The sequence below is a fragment of the Myxine glutinosa genome, chromosome 6 (genome assembly GCF_964187855.1).
Source record: "Myxine glutinosa chromosome 6, kmMyxGlut1.1, whole genome shotgun sequence".
Classification (NCBI taxonomy): Eukaryota; Metazoa; Chordata; class Myxini; order Myxiniformes; family Myxinidae; genus Myxine; species Myxine glutinosa.
Window position 1 is genome coordinate 66,110,712 of NC_136266.1, and position 16,478 is coordinate 66,127,189.

General features: G+C 44.8%; 1 protein-coding gene across 7 annotated transcripts in view; it reads left to right on the plus strand.

Annotated features, from left to right (window-relative positions):
• LOC137429903 (retinoic acid receptor beta) overlaps nt 1-16,478 on the plus strand; it is a 219,176-nt gene that overhangs the window by 151,994 nt on the left and 50,704 nt on the right. The window contains exon 2 of one of the 7 annotated variants that reach the window (XM_078779955.1): nt 6,601-6,664. The exons of the other annotated variants lie outside the window; for them this stretch is intronic. The gene's annotated coding sequence lies outside the window, so the exon portion shown is untranslated. The remainder of the gene's footprint in view (nt 1-6,600; nt 6,665-16,478) is intronic. 7 annotated transcript variants of the gene reach the window in all.

The following is a 16,478-nucleotide window of genomic DNA, read 5'->3' on the forward strand; positions in this document are numbered from 1 at the left end:
CTAGGCATGGTGATGCCGCACACTTCAACAACAAAGAGCAAACCAAACGAAATGTCTGAGGTTTAAATAAGACAGGTTCCTCCAAGATCCTTTCTAACGATGTTCTAATCATTTGCACCTGAGCTGGTGCACCTGATTCTAATTTTAGGTATCTGAAGTAGTGATAAAAGTAGGGGTGTACTTTCTTTTTCCACATGCAAAATTTGCATTTATGTTTATTTAAATTATAGAATGGACTACAAAATATAAATGTTTCATGATATTTTTTTGTATTATATCACCTTTATCTATCAATATTGTTGAAATGAAGATCAAATAGCTGTATGTTGAAATATGTTGAAAAAGTCAAAACTTTACATGGGGTGTACTTACTTTTTCACGTGACTGTATGTGCTGTCCTTTCTTGTTCTTTCTTGTCACTGAACTACTCCCTCAAACCTTTGTGCAGTCCTATCAAACTTCTGGTCTGCACCTACTTCTCCCATGTGTATATCCTAACGGTCTTTTTTATTGAATTTAAAAAAAATTCATCTTAAATGTTCAACTTACATTGCTCATAAAAATGTGATATCATGATACCACAAATAAATTTCTACAAAATAAATGTTTGTATTATGATTGGTGTAAATCATGACAACACAGCAACTCAAGTTCAGTTAGGTCATTATCCTCCGTTAAAACAAGCCTGTGCCTCTTGTTACGTGTTACCTCCCCAAACCCCGGTTCCGATGCCCCTCAGAATCTCGAGAGGGAACAAGGCAGAAAGATTTGTTATTTTAAGTGTTCTAATAAACCATGGTAAAACCACACCAATGCAATTGTGTGGAACAAAACAAATAATTGTATTAAGAACTCTCACATACACAATAATTACACTCTGAAAGAAAGTACCATGAAAATATCACTTGCATCAATCAAATGAACAATACATATGACGGTACCATCATACCCCAATGCTCTCAAAGCAATAAACTCACGATGCACCAATCGTGAGAGGAATGTAACATTCCCCAAAGTCCATGTATGAATCCCCACGCGGGGTGAAGGTCGAAGTCATGCAGAACGACAAGAACAGGCAGGTATCGACGCGACTGCGAACGAAGAGTTACGAGGTGAGAGGTTGATATTGGAATTGAGGCGATATGTGAACCAACGGCGATCCACACGATGATGTCGATATGGGAATCCCAACGACAAAACACGAAGCACCAGGCGGTTGGCCTCTTCGATAGAAAAATGGCCAATCGGCCTGTAATGGAGGCTCTTGCTTTCCCGCCAACAATAGCTCACACTTGTTAATAAAACCTGAGACGCAGGTTTAATTACAATCGCAATATAGGACGATGTCGCAGACAATCCCTTTCACGGGAAGCCTCAACTCATTGGTGACCAATATCAAAGAGTCCGCTTGCAGCCTCGATGCGACTCAAGGCTGTATCTTTCATGGCCGTCTCCTCTCCCTCCGATCTCCGCCTCTCTCCTCCTCTCTCTTCTTCTGGTTTAGTTGCTGCATTTTCCTTTTTCCTTCACAAGCATTTATTTTTACCTTTAACGAAAGTCATCTCCATTTCACACAGAAATGTTACCCACAATATTACCTGAAACTAAAAATCCTACAAGTATATAATAACAACAAAGGCAGAAATGATGAATGGGTAACACTCTGCAGCGACGTGTGCACAGAAATACCAATAAATAAAAGCTGACCTTCTGTATTCTTGCCTCATATTCATCTTTTGATCTCAAATGCAAATTTCTTGAGTATAGAGCAACAATAACAAATTTGACTTCACTGTTCCAATACTTATGGAGGGTACTGTATGCATGTGTGTGTGTGTGTGTGTGTGTGTGTGTGTGTGTGTGTGTGTGTGTGTGTGTGTGTGTGTACGTGTATGCATGTGTGTGCTTGCTTGTGTGATATAGTGGACTGTTGACGCGTTATCAACGGAGGTCCATGGTTCGAGCCCCACATCGAGTCAGAATTTTTTCACACATAGCCCCTCGCAGGAATTTGATTCCTGTTTATAAAATTGTACATATTATAAAACAGGACTGTGTCTGTCTGTCTGTCTGTCTGTCCGTCCCCAAACTACTCCCTCAGTTTTGAGGCTCGCCCACCAAACCTCCTGTGGAATGTTTTGGGGTCCCAGCGGATGTTGTAAGGTAGGTAGGAGTTTTCAAAAATTCCTCAATAAAATCATGATTTTGAAAGTAACTCGATACAAACCTGCCGCGAATCCCGAAGAGGACAGATGACGGCAATGAGCTGGTTTGATAATATCCCAAAACAAACGTCATTTAAAACAGTATTTTGTTAAAGTATCAATTTATTATTGGAATGAAGTTTGGAATTGGGTGAATACAATTACGATTTTGAATTCGTAATTGTATTCACCCAACCGTACGGGCCTACTTCAAATCCAGATTTAAATATTTGTTCATGTCACGAATGTTTGTACAAGTTTATTTTTTTTATACTAGTGTGACTCGGCGCGCTACGCGGGCCTCACCACACGTCGTTTCAGAGGGATAGGCATCTTTGACCATTTCAGTGTCTTTTGGGTCTTCAGGGTATTTGGGGTCTTCGGGGTCTTTTGGGACTTCAGTGTCTTCAAGGGCTTTTGGGTCTTATGGGTGTTTTGGTTCCTCTGGGTTTTAACAGTATTTGGGGTCTTCAGGATGTTTGGTGTCTTTGGGGTGTTTTGGGTCTTCGGGGTCTTTTGTGTCTTCGGGGTCTTTTGAGTCTTCGGTGTCTTCAGGGGCTTTTGGGTCTTAAGAGGTGTTTTTTGGTCTTCTGGGTATTTAAGGTATTTGGGGTCTTCAGGGTGTTTTGGGTCTTCAGGGTGTTTAGGGTCTTTGGGGTGTTTTGGGTCTTTGGGGTCTTCAGGGGTCTTGGTGGTCTTGAGCATCTTGGGGAACTTAAAGGGTCGTCAAAGTTATGAAGGGTCTCAGCAGTCTGAATGTAAATTAAGAGGGTGTTAATTAGAATTTAAGAAGAAGATGTTTTGGTAGCATATAAACATACATACAAACCGACATAACCATGTACGTTTACTCTATTATAATAAGATTAAGCCCTTCCCCCCCCCCAATAGAGAAGCCAAACGACACCGATGGTTGCAAGTCTGGATGTGATCGACCCAGAACAGCAGGAGTAGCGTGACAAACAAATATACACACACAATCACGAACGACACACACACACACGCACAAACACACATACATGCAAACACATGTACACACATACACACATACACGCACAAACACATACACACAAACACATGTACACACATGCACACATACACCCAAACACGTACACACAAACACACGTACACACATACAAACACACGTACACACATACACACGTACACACATACACACAAACTCACGTACACACGTACACATACACACAAACACACGTACACACATACACATGTACACACATACACAAACATACAAACACATACACACAAACATACACACACATACACAAACACAATGCACAAACACACGTACACACAAACACACATACGCACAAATACACGTACATACATACACACATACACACGTACACACAAACACACACACATACACACAAACATACACACGCCAGTCCGTGAATTATAATTACTAGGGCGTGCCCGTACGTGGGTGCAAAAAAACATGCGTGCAAACAACAACAACAAAAAAAAACTTTGAAACCACGTGGCAGTAACGACCACAGAACCCCCCCCCCCCCCCCGCTATTTACATGAAATGGTTTGGTCCATTCGCAAAGCCAAAGCGAACGGCTTGCGAGTACGGTAGAACCCCCCCCTCTATTTACATGAAATGGTTTGGTCCATTCGCAAAGCCAAAGCGAACGGCGAACGGCTAAATCGCCATAGCTCGGTAACTACTTCTCTGATTAATATGAAACCTTGAAAAGGCACATCATCAGGTCCCCAGCAATATACCTGGCAAGTTTCAAGTATATCGGACCGGTAGTTGTCGAGAAACAGCGGTCACAGACAAACACACACACACACACACACACACACACACAGACACACAGAGATTACTGGAATTATAGATAGATGCTGAGGTAATGTGAAGACATTTTGTGGATATGAATAAGGCTTACGATATAGTGTCAGTGTACCCAGAGGTAAAATGTCAAGTGTACCCAGAAGTGATGTGAACGGAGTCGGCAAGCACAATATGTTCCTGGGTGTCATGAGTTATCCACTGATTGCGTTTCACGTCAACCACTAAGGTCAAAAGAAAAAGAAGCATATCCAGAGGTGTGGGAAAATAATGTTAGGCTGGAGACCAAACCTGAAATTGGAAGATTTGCATTTTGCCTATTTTACTGCAGGTTTTCCAGTAATACACACAAAAAATCGTAAGATCAGTGCAGCCGTTTTTGCGGTACCTGGGACAATAACGTCAGGCGGGAGTCCAAACATCAAAATGCTGGAGACCAAAGCTGAAATTGGAAAAACAATATAGCCTATTTTACTCCAGGGGGTCCAAGGATTACCCACCCGAAATATCGTTGCGATCGGTTCAGCCGTTCTTGCGGTACCTGGGAACGGGTGGACAGACGGACATTTGGTGAGTTATAGTAAGATTAATGCTATTTAATTTGTGATTGGAGTTATGCTGTTTGGAATGAAAATATAAATATTGATTTCAAGTGAATGACAAAATGTCGTGACGGTTTCTACTTTCTAAGTGTGACATTCACGGATTGCTATATGCAGATTTGCCATGGACTGGGTATGGAACCATTCAAAGGGGTACGTTTTTCGTGGAAGTCCTTCACGAACCTGCTGTCCATGCTTGATGTTCGACTACAGGTGGCACAGGAATGTGGAATTTATTGGTTCCATGGTCTCCCATTAGTCCTTTTTTCCCCATAAGTCTTTCACGAACCCGCTGTCCATGTCTGACGTGCAACTGAAGGTGCTACAGGAATGTGGAATTTATTGGTTTCATGCTTTAGCATTCACCGTTTCCACATTGTTTGTTTGCTTTCGGCTCCCTACCCGTGCTTTTGGCTCCCAACCACATATATATATATATATATATATATATATATATATATATATATATATATATATATATATATATATATATATATATATATATATATATATATATATATGTATATATATATATGTGTATATATATATATATATATATATATATATATATATATATATATATATATATATATATATATTTATTTATTTATTTATATATACAGAGTTGTCCAGAAATCCTGGGCACATTTTGAAGAATGATACCTGCAACAAACAACTTTGTTTATTATTGTTCTTTGGTGCAAAACAAAACATGCTCACTCATTAAACAGTCTAATCAGTCCACTGATACATGAAACAGATCAGTTCAAATGTTCAAACTGCACTCTGACACACTAACACGCAGTTCTACATGTTTCGGTCGGCTGTCTCATTAGGGATGAATTGTTTCAAGTCTCTGAGGGTCGTAGAATACCTCGCATACACTTTGTGTTTGAGGAAACCCCAAAGGAAGAAATCACAGGGTGTTGTTAAACCAAAAGACCGTGGCGGCCATTCAACCGGACCATGACGGCCAATCCATTTGTCTGTAAAGTTCAAATCAAGGGCCTGGCATACACTGGCAGCATAATGAGCAGGCGCCCCATCATGCATGAACCACATTTGGCCATCAGTGAGTGGAAATACATGCTGCTCCAACATGAGAAGGTAATTTGGAGCATTCAAATTTTCTTTGAAAAATATTGGTCCAACAATGCCTCCAGAAGAAATGCCTGCCCAGACGGACACACTAGCTTGATACTTTACGTTCTGCTCAACAGTAAATTGTGGGTTGTCTACTGGACATATCACGCTGGTATGACGATTCACAGAACCAGATGAAGTAAATTCAACTGACCACAAGATGCTGTTCTGCAAATCATTGTCCATATCCATTAACCCAAGCAATGTCTCACATGCCTCAACGTGCCTGTCACAATCATCCTCAGATAGTTGGTGAATTAATCTGGGTATGTATGGTTTCGCATTAAGGTCTTTTAGTATTCTTCGAATCGATGATTGGCTTATGTTGGTGACGTTTGATAAACGATGAGTTGTTAATGGTGTGTTACTTTCGAGTTGTTGTTGAATGACCGCTCTGCTTTCCTCAGTTCGAACAGTACTAGGCCTACCTGGTGACTGTTTTGGAAGAATGCTGCCGGTTTCATCAAACTGCTTGTTTATTCTGCCGATGGTTCTTCTGTCAATTGCGTCGGTGCCACTTTCTTTGACAATTTGTCTGTGAACTTCAGGCGAATTTCCAGATACAGAATACAAGCGTAAAGCACAAATTTTCTGTCTCACGATATCCTCCGTCATATTAGGGTGTCTAATTCAAAATTAACTGAACTAATGCAAAGACAAACGCATGCAGCACAGTGAGCGAAGCTCACCCCGATCCATATCATGTGATGCACCTCACCCAGTTGCATATCACGATGCCTTTACATGTTGAAGCGATCACATCCATTTCGAAGTAATCATGTTTTGTTTTGCATGAAAGAACAATAATAAACTTAGTTGTTTGTTGCAGGTATCGTTCTTCAAAATGTGCCCAGGGTTTCTGGACCACCCTGTATATACAGTCATGTGAAAAAGTAAGTACACCCTGTAGTGAAATCGTATTAATGCTGAACCCAGGTGATGCTCGCTGCTCGCTGACACCGCTGGGGGGGGGGGGGGGGGGCGCGGCTATAAGACCCGATGCAATCGTTGCTCTGGGCGACTTCTCCTGTGACATGTTACATTGACTAGTAGACTCGCTAACGGTACGTACCGCATAGAATATTACGCTTGCTTTCATTGAACTATATTATGGATTGACCTATGTGATGCCAAACCTTATTTCTATTGCATCCCTGTATTTGCAGAATGATGTCAAAGGTCTTAATGGAATTAAACCAACAGATGGACTAAAGTTGTGGTCTTGAATGATTTCCACAACACTTAATTCCATTAAAATCTACGGACATGGCGGGAAGCAAGATGCTGGCGGTTTTGCAATTCTGCGCCGACCCGCAAGCCCCGGATGCTGGTTTGCAACTGACTCACTGGTTGAAAACTTTGGAGAATCAGTTCGCTGACCAGGACACCGAGCCGACAGCTGCCGCGAAGCTAGCAGCGCTCAAGTCCAGAGTCGACTACAAGGTGTACAACAGTATTGCACGATGTGCGACGTACGACCTCGCTGTCGCGGAGCTCAAGCGATTGTACATAAAGCAAAAGAGCGTGATATATGCTCGACATTTGCTGTCATCACGACGCCAGCAACCAAACGAGTCGATGGATCACTATGCCCAGGAGCTCCGGCAACTCCTGCTAGACAGCACACAAGAGCCACGGACTCACGAGCAGGTTCAAGATGACCTTCTCCGAGACGCTTTCGTCTCCGGAGTCTCCTCTCAGGACCTCAGGCTCAAGCTCTTGGAGAAGACCGACCTGACCTTCACGGCGGCTCTAGAACAAGGAAAAGTATATACCGAAGCGCGGCTGCAGTCGAACGACTATGATCGCACGTGCCTCTTGGCGGGGACCTCGCTACACGCATGGCCGGAGAGTGCTACCGCCGACGAACCGGGAGCGGACCCGCTCGCGGAAGTCCAGGTAGCCCCGGCGGAGGATCCGGGGATCCTGACGGCTGCCGCTACGGTTAGACCCAAGGCCTTATGCGGAGCCGCATGCTACTTCTGTGGGGGTCAACGACATCTCCAGTCAGTGTGTCCGGCTCGTGACGCAATATGCCATATGTGCTCGCAGAAGGGGCACTATGCAAAAGTGTGCCGGAAAACCACACGCGGTTCGCGGCCGCGCGCGACCTTGAATGGGCTTATTGCAGAGCCTACGGGCCGAGCACGGAACACGGCGCCTTACCCAGCTTTGATGGGCAGTGCCCCTCCTTGCGGGCCCCTGGTCGCCCAATCGACCTTGGCGAGAGCCACCGACCAGCCACAACAGTCTCATCCTCAATCGGACACGGAACGTGCGTCCTTGACTAGACTCCGGGCAACGCGAGGGACTTTGGGGCCTCGCCAAACCCCTAAGGAGGCCCATACTCATCAAACGGCGATTTTGAATGGCAAGACTATACTCGTCAAACGGCGATTTTGAATGGCAAGACTACGGAGGCCCATACTCGTCAAACGGCGAGTTTGAATGGCAAGACTACGGAGGCCCATACTCGTCAAACAGCGATTTTGAATGGCAAGACAGCGGAATGCATGGGAAGGCTCTCTGACAGCTTTAACGGATGCCTGATGCACAACAAATACTCCGGCAACGACCGCAACACTGCTGATTGCATGGGAACACTCCCTGACAACTTATACGAAACTCCACGGGCACCCTCTGACGCCCGGAAAACTGCGGCTGGCATAGGACCCACCCGTGAGGCGCGACCGACTCACTCGGGAGGTTCGGTCCCACTCCCAGCGGGCTCGTCTGGCCTGGCTCAAGCCGTTATTTCCCTCATGGTTGAGGGCCATTGTGTGCGGGCCTTGGTGGATACAGGGTCTATGGATAGTTTTATCGATCAGCGACTGGTGCACAGGCATGGTTGGCAGGTCTTGGGGACTACGAGATGGATCTTCATGGCTTCCCAGGGACTTCGGCTCAGCACGAAGGGGGAATGTCGATTGAAACTCGTGATAAAGGGACGGGTTTTCCCAGATGTACACCTCATGGTCTTACCTGCTTTATGTGCGGACGTTCTGTTCGGACACGATTTCCTTAAGCGACATGGACGACTGGAAATGGAGTTTGGTGGGCCAGACACGCTTGCTGTTGGTGGGACTGACACGCTTGCTGTGTGTGCCCTTACGAAAATGGACATCCAGCCACTTTCGCTGTTCCCCAATTTAACCTCCGACTGTACACCTGTAGCGGTAAAATCACGGCGCTACTCTCGAGCAGACATGCAATTCATTGCGGGAGAGACGGCTCAGCTCTTGAAAGACGGCATCATAGAACCCAGCCGGTCGCTGTGGCAGGCCCAGGTCTTAGTGGTGCGAAGCGAAGCACACCGCAGACGCATGGTAATCGACTATTCCCAAACGATTAACCGTTTTACACAGCTGGATGCCTACCCCCTTCCGGGGATGGACGCGCTGGTGCGACAGGTGGCCCAATACTCGGTCTACAGCACTGTCGATCTCCGTAGTGCGTATCATCAGATCCCTATCTCTAGGGCAGATCGTATCTATACCGCTTTTGAGTCGGGGCAACGGTTGTACCAGTTTACTCGATTGCCTTTTGGGGTGATGAACGGGGTCTCCTGTTTCCAGAGGGCCATGGATGACCTCATTGCGAGGGAGAACTTGACCGATGTTTCCGTCTATCTAGACAATCTTACGGTTTGTGGGTATGACCAAGGGCACCATGATGCTAATCTGAAGCGCTTCCTCGAGGTCGTGCAGAGGTATCGCTTAACCATGAACGAGGCTAAGTGTCAATACTCCCTACGCAAGATAGATCTTCTGGGGTACACCGTGACCCATGGCTCTGTCGCTCCGGATAAGGAGCGTCTACGACCTCTGCTCGACATGGCCCCTCCCAGCGATCGGGTGTCCCTGAAGCGTGCTCTCGGGCTATTCGCCCATTACTCCAAGTGGGTCCAAAATTTCTCCGTGAAACTCCACCCCCTTGTGGCCTGCGACACATTCCCTCTGCGTCCGGCCGCTTTAGAGGCCTTAAGGCCGACATCGCCAGTGCCGCTGTGGCGACGATCGACGAGAGCGGATCTTTCGTCCTAGAAAGTGATGCCTCGGATCATGCCATAGCGGCGACCCTCTCCCAAGGTGGGCGCCCTGTGGCTTTCTTTTCACGGACTCTTACCTCCGCTGAGCGGAGACATTCGTCCGTCGAAAAGGAAGCGTACGCGATCGTCGAGTCGATTCGGCGATGGCGCCCGTACTTACTCGGACGATGCTTTCAAATCATCACGGACCAACAAAGTGTTGCGTTCATGTACGACACCTTACACGCCCAGCGCATTAAGAATGAGAAAATCACTCGCTGGCGTATAGAGCTTGCCGACTTCTGCTACACTATCAAATACCGCCCGGGGAAGGATAACCAGGTCGCCAACGCCTTATCGAGACCGGTTACGTGCGTGGGTATCGTCACTCTAGAGGGCCTACGCGCTTTGCACGAAACTGCGGGGCATCCGGGCGTGACGCGTTTCGCTCATTTTGTGCGACGTGGCAATCTACTGTACTCGATTGACGATATCCGTCGTATCTGTCGCGACTGCGCTATATGCGCCGAAATAAAACGGTGTTTCTATAACCCTCCCATGGGGACGCTGGTTAGGGCTACGAGGCCGTGGGAAAGATTGGCGATGGATTTCAAGGGCCCGTTGCCGGTGTCGAGTAACTCTCGCTATCTGCTCACTATCGTCGATGAGTACTCGCGATTTCCTTTTGCTTATACGTGCGTGGATATGACGGCAGCCACGGTAATGCGATGCCTGCAGAATTTGTTCTCCATGTTTGGGTACCCGGCCTACGTGCATACTGATCGGTGTGCGGTCTTTTTGTCTCAGGAAGTGCGAGGCTACTTGCTCCAAAATAACGTCGCTTCTAGTTATACCACGCCGTACAGACCCCAAGCGAATGGGCAGATCGAACGCTTCAACGGGATTATATGGAGGGCCGTCGTGCTCAACCTCCGGACCCTCGGCCGGGGCCTCGATAAATGGGCTTGGTCGCTACCTGCGGCGCTGAACTCGATTATGGCTCTCCTATGTACGGCCACCAACCAGACTCCCCACGAGAGACTTTTCCACCACCCGAGGAGCTCGGGGTGTATCCGGTCATTACCCAGTTGGCTCGCTGAGCCCGGGCCGGCCTATCTCAAACGGGCGGTCCGCACGAGCAAGTACGACCCCTTAGTGGACAAAGTGCAGGTACTCCAGGCTAATCCCAAGCATGCACGTGTGATGACGGCAGATGGGCGTGACTCCACTGTCTCCGTACGCCATCTTGCCCCATGCAGGGTCACCGACCCTTATAAGGAATCGGACGAGCCAATCTATGAGACTATGGACTCTTCCGACACTTCCGTCACTGAACGTCTGCAGGCCCTCCCTTCGCCACAGCCACCCTTGCCTGAAGGCTTGGCGGTACCCCCTTCGTCACCTGACTCCGGCAGCTACACCGACGCCGGGGTCTCTGGGTTACGTGATGCCGTACCCAGGGAATTTCGGACACGTGCTGGCAGGGAAATTTGCCGTCCGGACCGGTACGGTTGGGCCAACTGATACCATGATTCCGCACCCTGTTAATGCTGACGCCTCGCTCGATTCTAGCCGCACGGCAGTGTAATTCTAACGGTGGGGAGAATGTAGTGAAATCGTATTAATGCTGAACCCAGGTGATGCTCGCTGCTTGCTGACACCGCTAGGGGGGGGGGGGCGGCTGTAAGACCCGATGCAACCGTTGCTCTGGGCGACTTCTCCTGTGACATGTTACATTGACTAGTAGACTCGCTAACGGTATGTACCGCATAGATTATTACGCTTGCTTTCATTGAACTATATTATGGATTGACCTATGTGATGCCAAACCTTATTTCTATTGCATCCCTGTATTTGCAGAATGATGTCAAAGGTCTTAATGGAATTAAACCAACAGATGGACTAAAGTTGTGGTCTTGAATGATTTCCACAACACACCACATGTAAAGTTTTGACTTTTTCAACATATTTCAACATACAGCTATTTGATCTTCATTTCAACAATATTGATAGATAAAGGTGATATAATATAACAAATATCATGAAACATTTACATTTTGTAGTCCATTGTATAATTTAAATAAACATAAATGCAAATTTCGCATGTGGAAAAAGTAAGTACACCCCTACATTTATCACTACTTCAAATACCTAAAATTAGAATCAGGTGCACCAGCTCAGGTGCAAATGATTAGAACATCGTTAGAGAGGATCTTGGAGGAACCTGTCTTATTTAAACCTCAGATATTTCGTTTGGTTTGCTCTTTGTTGTTGAAGTGTGCGGCGTCACCATGCCTAGATCAAAAGAGCTCTCTGAGGCCTTCAGAAAGAAGGTTATACATGCCTACGAGTCTGGGAAGGGATTTAAAAAGATCTCCAAACAATTTGAAATCAATCATTCGACTGGCCGGAAGATCATCTACAAGTGGAGAAGATTCCAAACAACTGCCAACTTATTCAGGCCAGGTCGCCTCAGCAAGTTCAGCCTGAGAGCAGACCGCAAGATGCTGGAAGAAGTCTCTAAGAACCCCAGAATGACATCACGGGACCTACATGTAGCTCTTGCCACTGTTGATGTCAAAGTGCACGAGTCTACCATTAGAAAGAGGCTGCACAAATTTTATCGACATGGGAGGTGTGCCAGGAGGAAACCTTTGCTGTCCAGAAAGAACATCAGGGCGAGACTAAAGTTTGCCAATGAACACCTAGGCAAAGACCAGCACTTCTGGAACAATGTGCTCTGGACAGATGAGTCAAAGGTAGAGCTATTTGGCCACAGTACCAGAAGACATGTTTGGTGAAAACCAAAGACAGCATTTGACCACAAGAAACCTCATACCAACTGTAAATCATGGTGGTGGAAATATTATGATTTGGGGCAGCTTTGCTGCTTCAGGGCCTGGGCAGCTCACCATCATATAATCCACTATTAATTCTTCTTTGTACCAGAGGGTGCTTGAGGATAATGTGAGGCCATCTGTCAGAAAGTAGAAGCTCAACCGAAGGTGGACCTTGCAACATGACAATGACCCTAAACATACCAGTAAATCCATCAAGGAATGGCTGAAAAGAAAGAAATGGAGGGTTCTGGAATGGCCAAGTCAAAGCCCGGATCTAAATCCCATCGAGATGTTGTGGAGGGATTTGAAACGAGCTGTGCATGCAAGAAACCCCTCAAACATCACAGAGCTGAAAGAATTCTGCATGGAGGAGTGGGCAAAAATTTCACCCAGTCGATGTCAGAGACTATTAGACAGTTATAAGAAACGCCTACTTGAGGTTGTTTCTGCCAAAGGGGGAAATCCCACCTATTAGAGCCAAGGGTGTACTTACTTTTTCCACATGTGAAATTTGCATTTATGTTTATTTAAATGATACAATGGACTACAAAATGTAAATGTTTCATGATAGTTGTTATATTATATCACCTTTATCTATCAATATTGTTGAAATGAAGATCAAATAGCTGTATGTTGAAATATGTTGAAAAAGTCAAAACTTTACATGGGGTGTACTTACTTTTTCACATGACTGTATATAAACATATAATATCCGTATATCTATATCATCGTCACTATAATACTCTCCTCCAGTGAGTCTGTCCGCTAATGGGTGTGGCTTCCCCTGTTGAGGGAGTGGCTACAACTGTTCTGGGAGAGGCTTCAAAAACAAATCTCCACCATTTTGTTTGCCCCACATTGCTCTGAGGCCTCTTGTTAGGTTCGCACTTTCTGACACTCTCGTGGTTTTATCTCAACTTCAGTTCGATATTTGATTTCATTTTTCATAGTCGCTGAGATGGGTTTAGATTCAGTTGCAAAAAACGGGAAGAAACTTGGACGAAAGTTAGAGTTCATAGAACAAAATGTGTTTTAAATGAAATTAAGATCTGTAAAATAAAGTCCATTGAGACTCCCCCGTGGCTTTAACTCGACTCTAATTCACCATCTGATTTCATTTTCCATAGTCGGTAGGATGGTTGAATTCTCAGTTTCAGCAAAAGTTTAGAAAATCGTCTAAATGCATTGTAATAGCTCTTTTGATTTTGTCTTGTCGGACATAATGCGGGGACAGGGAAAGGAGAGAGGGGAGGGGGTGAAGAGGAGGGAGGGTAGGGTTCCCTACTACGTAATTTGTTACTATATTATTCCTTAGTAAAACTAGAACGCCACTCATTAGAGAGCATACCTCCGCCTGGTTGACCATATCTCTCAATGGTGAAGAATCACTTAAAAAATTATACTAGCCGGATCCGGATCTTTACCAAAAATGAATCGATTCTTCCATGTCACACACACAACCTGTCCAACAAGTTTCGTCCAATCACCCAAACTCAATCTGAACTTCAACGGGCATGGATAATTAAACTAGCAATCAAGACACCAACATTCACCTCGAGACCAAGTGGTTTTATAATATACTAGCTGAATGCACGCGGCGTTGCCCGGGTTCTTTTTGAATGAATTTAATCTTCTGTACATAGGTCTTACTAAGATTGACTACTATAATTCAGCTCAGCTTTTAATTGCGAAATGGGCCCAACCCGGCAAAGGTGGCCTCGACCGGCCTCACCACCTAGCCTAAAACCTTCCCGGGGCCCGTCCCGACATTTTTAGTTCTTTTTGAATGAATTTAGTACTATAATTCATCTTTTACTCATGGCCGTAGAAGATTGACTACTATAATTCAGCTCAGCTTTTAATTGCGATATGGGGCCAGCCCGGCCGAGGCAGCCTCGACCGGCCTCACCACCTAGCCTATAACCTTCCCGGGGCCCGTCCCGACATTTTTAGTTATTTTTGAATGAATTTACTACTATAATTCGGCTTTTACTCGCGGCCGTAGAAGATTGACTACTATAATTCAGCTCAGCTTTTAATTGCGAAATAGGCCCAGCCCGGCCGAGGTGGCCTCGACCGGCCTCGCCACCTAGCCTATAACCTTCCTGGGGCCCGTCCCGACATTTTTTGTTTCAGAGGTTTCCTCCTATCTTTCACCGTTCAGGGGATTAGCGCGTGCAGACAAACAAACAAACAAACAAACAAAATCTTTCTTTTATATATATAGATTTGAACGCACATTGGGTAGGAGTTCAAGATGAAGTAAAACAGTGATAACTAGAACGGCACTCAGTAGAGTGCATATCTCCGTCAGGTGAACAGGTTACGTTTTCTATCCCAGAGTAAAATCACAATACAGAATCACATTTAATCAAAATCATCCGTCGACAACTTTTTGAGATATCCTGCTTTATGTTGGTTTTATCCCGATCATTCAATGGTGAAGAATCACTTTAAAAATTAAATAATTCTCATTTCCGAATCCATATTCCGATCTTCACCAAAATCTAATCTATTTGTCCTTGTCACACACGCAACCTGTCCACCAAGGTTCGCCCAAACCTGTCCACAACGTTATTAAATATCCTGCGATGTATCGTTTTTGGCCCTATCTCCCAATGGTGAAGAATCACTTTAAAAAATTCTAGTAGTCGGATCAAAATACAGATCTTCACCAAAATCTAATCATTTTGTCCTTGTCACATACTCTACATCTCTGCCAAATTTCGTCCTAATCCATCCACAACTTTTTGAGATATCTTGTTCACAAACAGACAGACAAACAGACAGGGGTGAAAACATAACCTCCATCCACCTTTGGTGGCGGAGGTAACAAAAGTGAGAATTGCTTTGTGATATATTATGTCTCCCACCAATGTGATATTTTCTAAGTCCAAAAGGGCATAACTCTGTGAATAGTTGACAAAATGCCCTGAAACTGGAAATTATTCTGTAACTTATCATAAGAATGCAATGTACCAAGTTTCAGTTGAATATGTTAAAGGGTATGGGGGAAAAATCTGAAAAAGCACAGATGGGATGGATGGACAAACGGACAGACAGATGGAGAGCTGTAGTCCCCTCAGGTGAAAATGCAATGAAAACTTGTCTGTAGTGTGGGTTGAGTGAACACCTATTTCTCAGGTCTTTGCAGGAAATAAATAGCTCCTGGACTATTAAAGGGACACACTGTGTATATTGGTCCAAAAGTATGTCCAATTTTTCAAATAGCTGTCATAATTTTACGAACGTGATGCTCTTTTTTATTTTCAGGTTGCCTAAAGAACAAGGTTTAAAGTTTTTTTCACTGAAGTTTTGACCTTGTTGAATTGTTTCTCTGTGGCCCAGCTCACGCTCATCTTAGAGACTTTTTTGCGACAGTCACATGTTTCTACACAAAGGCAGTTTCATAGGGTCTATAAAAATGCAAGAATTTGGGAACTTATTAGGAACAAAGAAAAAAGTCGCTCTAATATATATATATTTATATATATATATATATATTTTTTTTTAATGTATATATATATATATATATATATATATATATATATATATATATATATATATATATATATATATACGTATATATACAGTATAGATATATGGAATTTAATTACTTGTGACAGCTAAGTTCTTTTCACGTTGATGAACGCGTTGAGACACCTCGTGTGGGCCATATGCTACCTTGCGTCAAAGCTACGGTTGTGGTAAATAGGCCCAAGTGAGGCATTTGTGTCGTGCTCAAAGGCACAACACCTTATTCGCACCGCAATGCGGTGCCATACCTAGGGGTGTAAAGTTTTGAGTAATGGCAAGAAAGCAGACTCGCCTTTCTGTCCG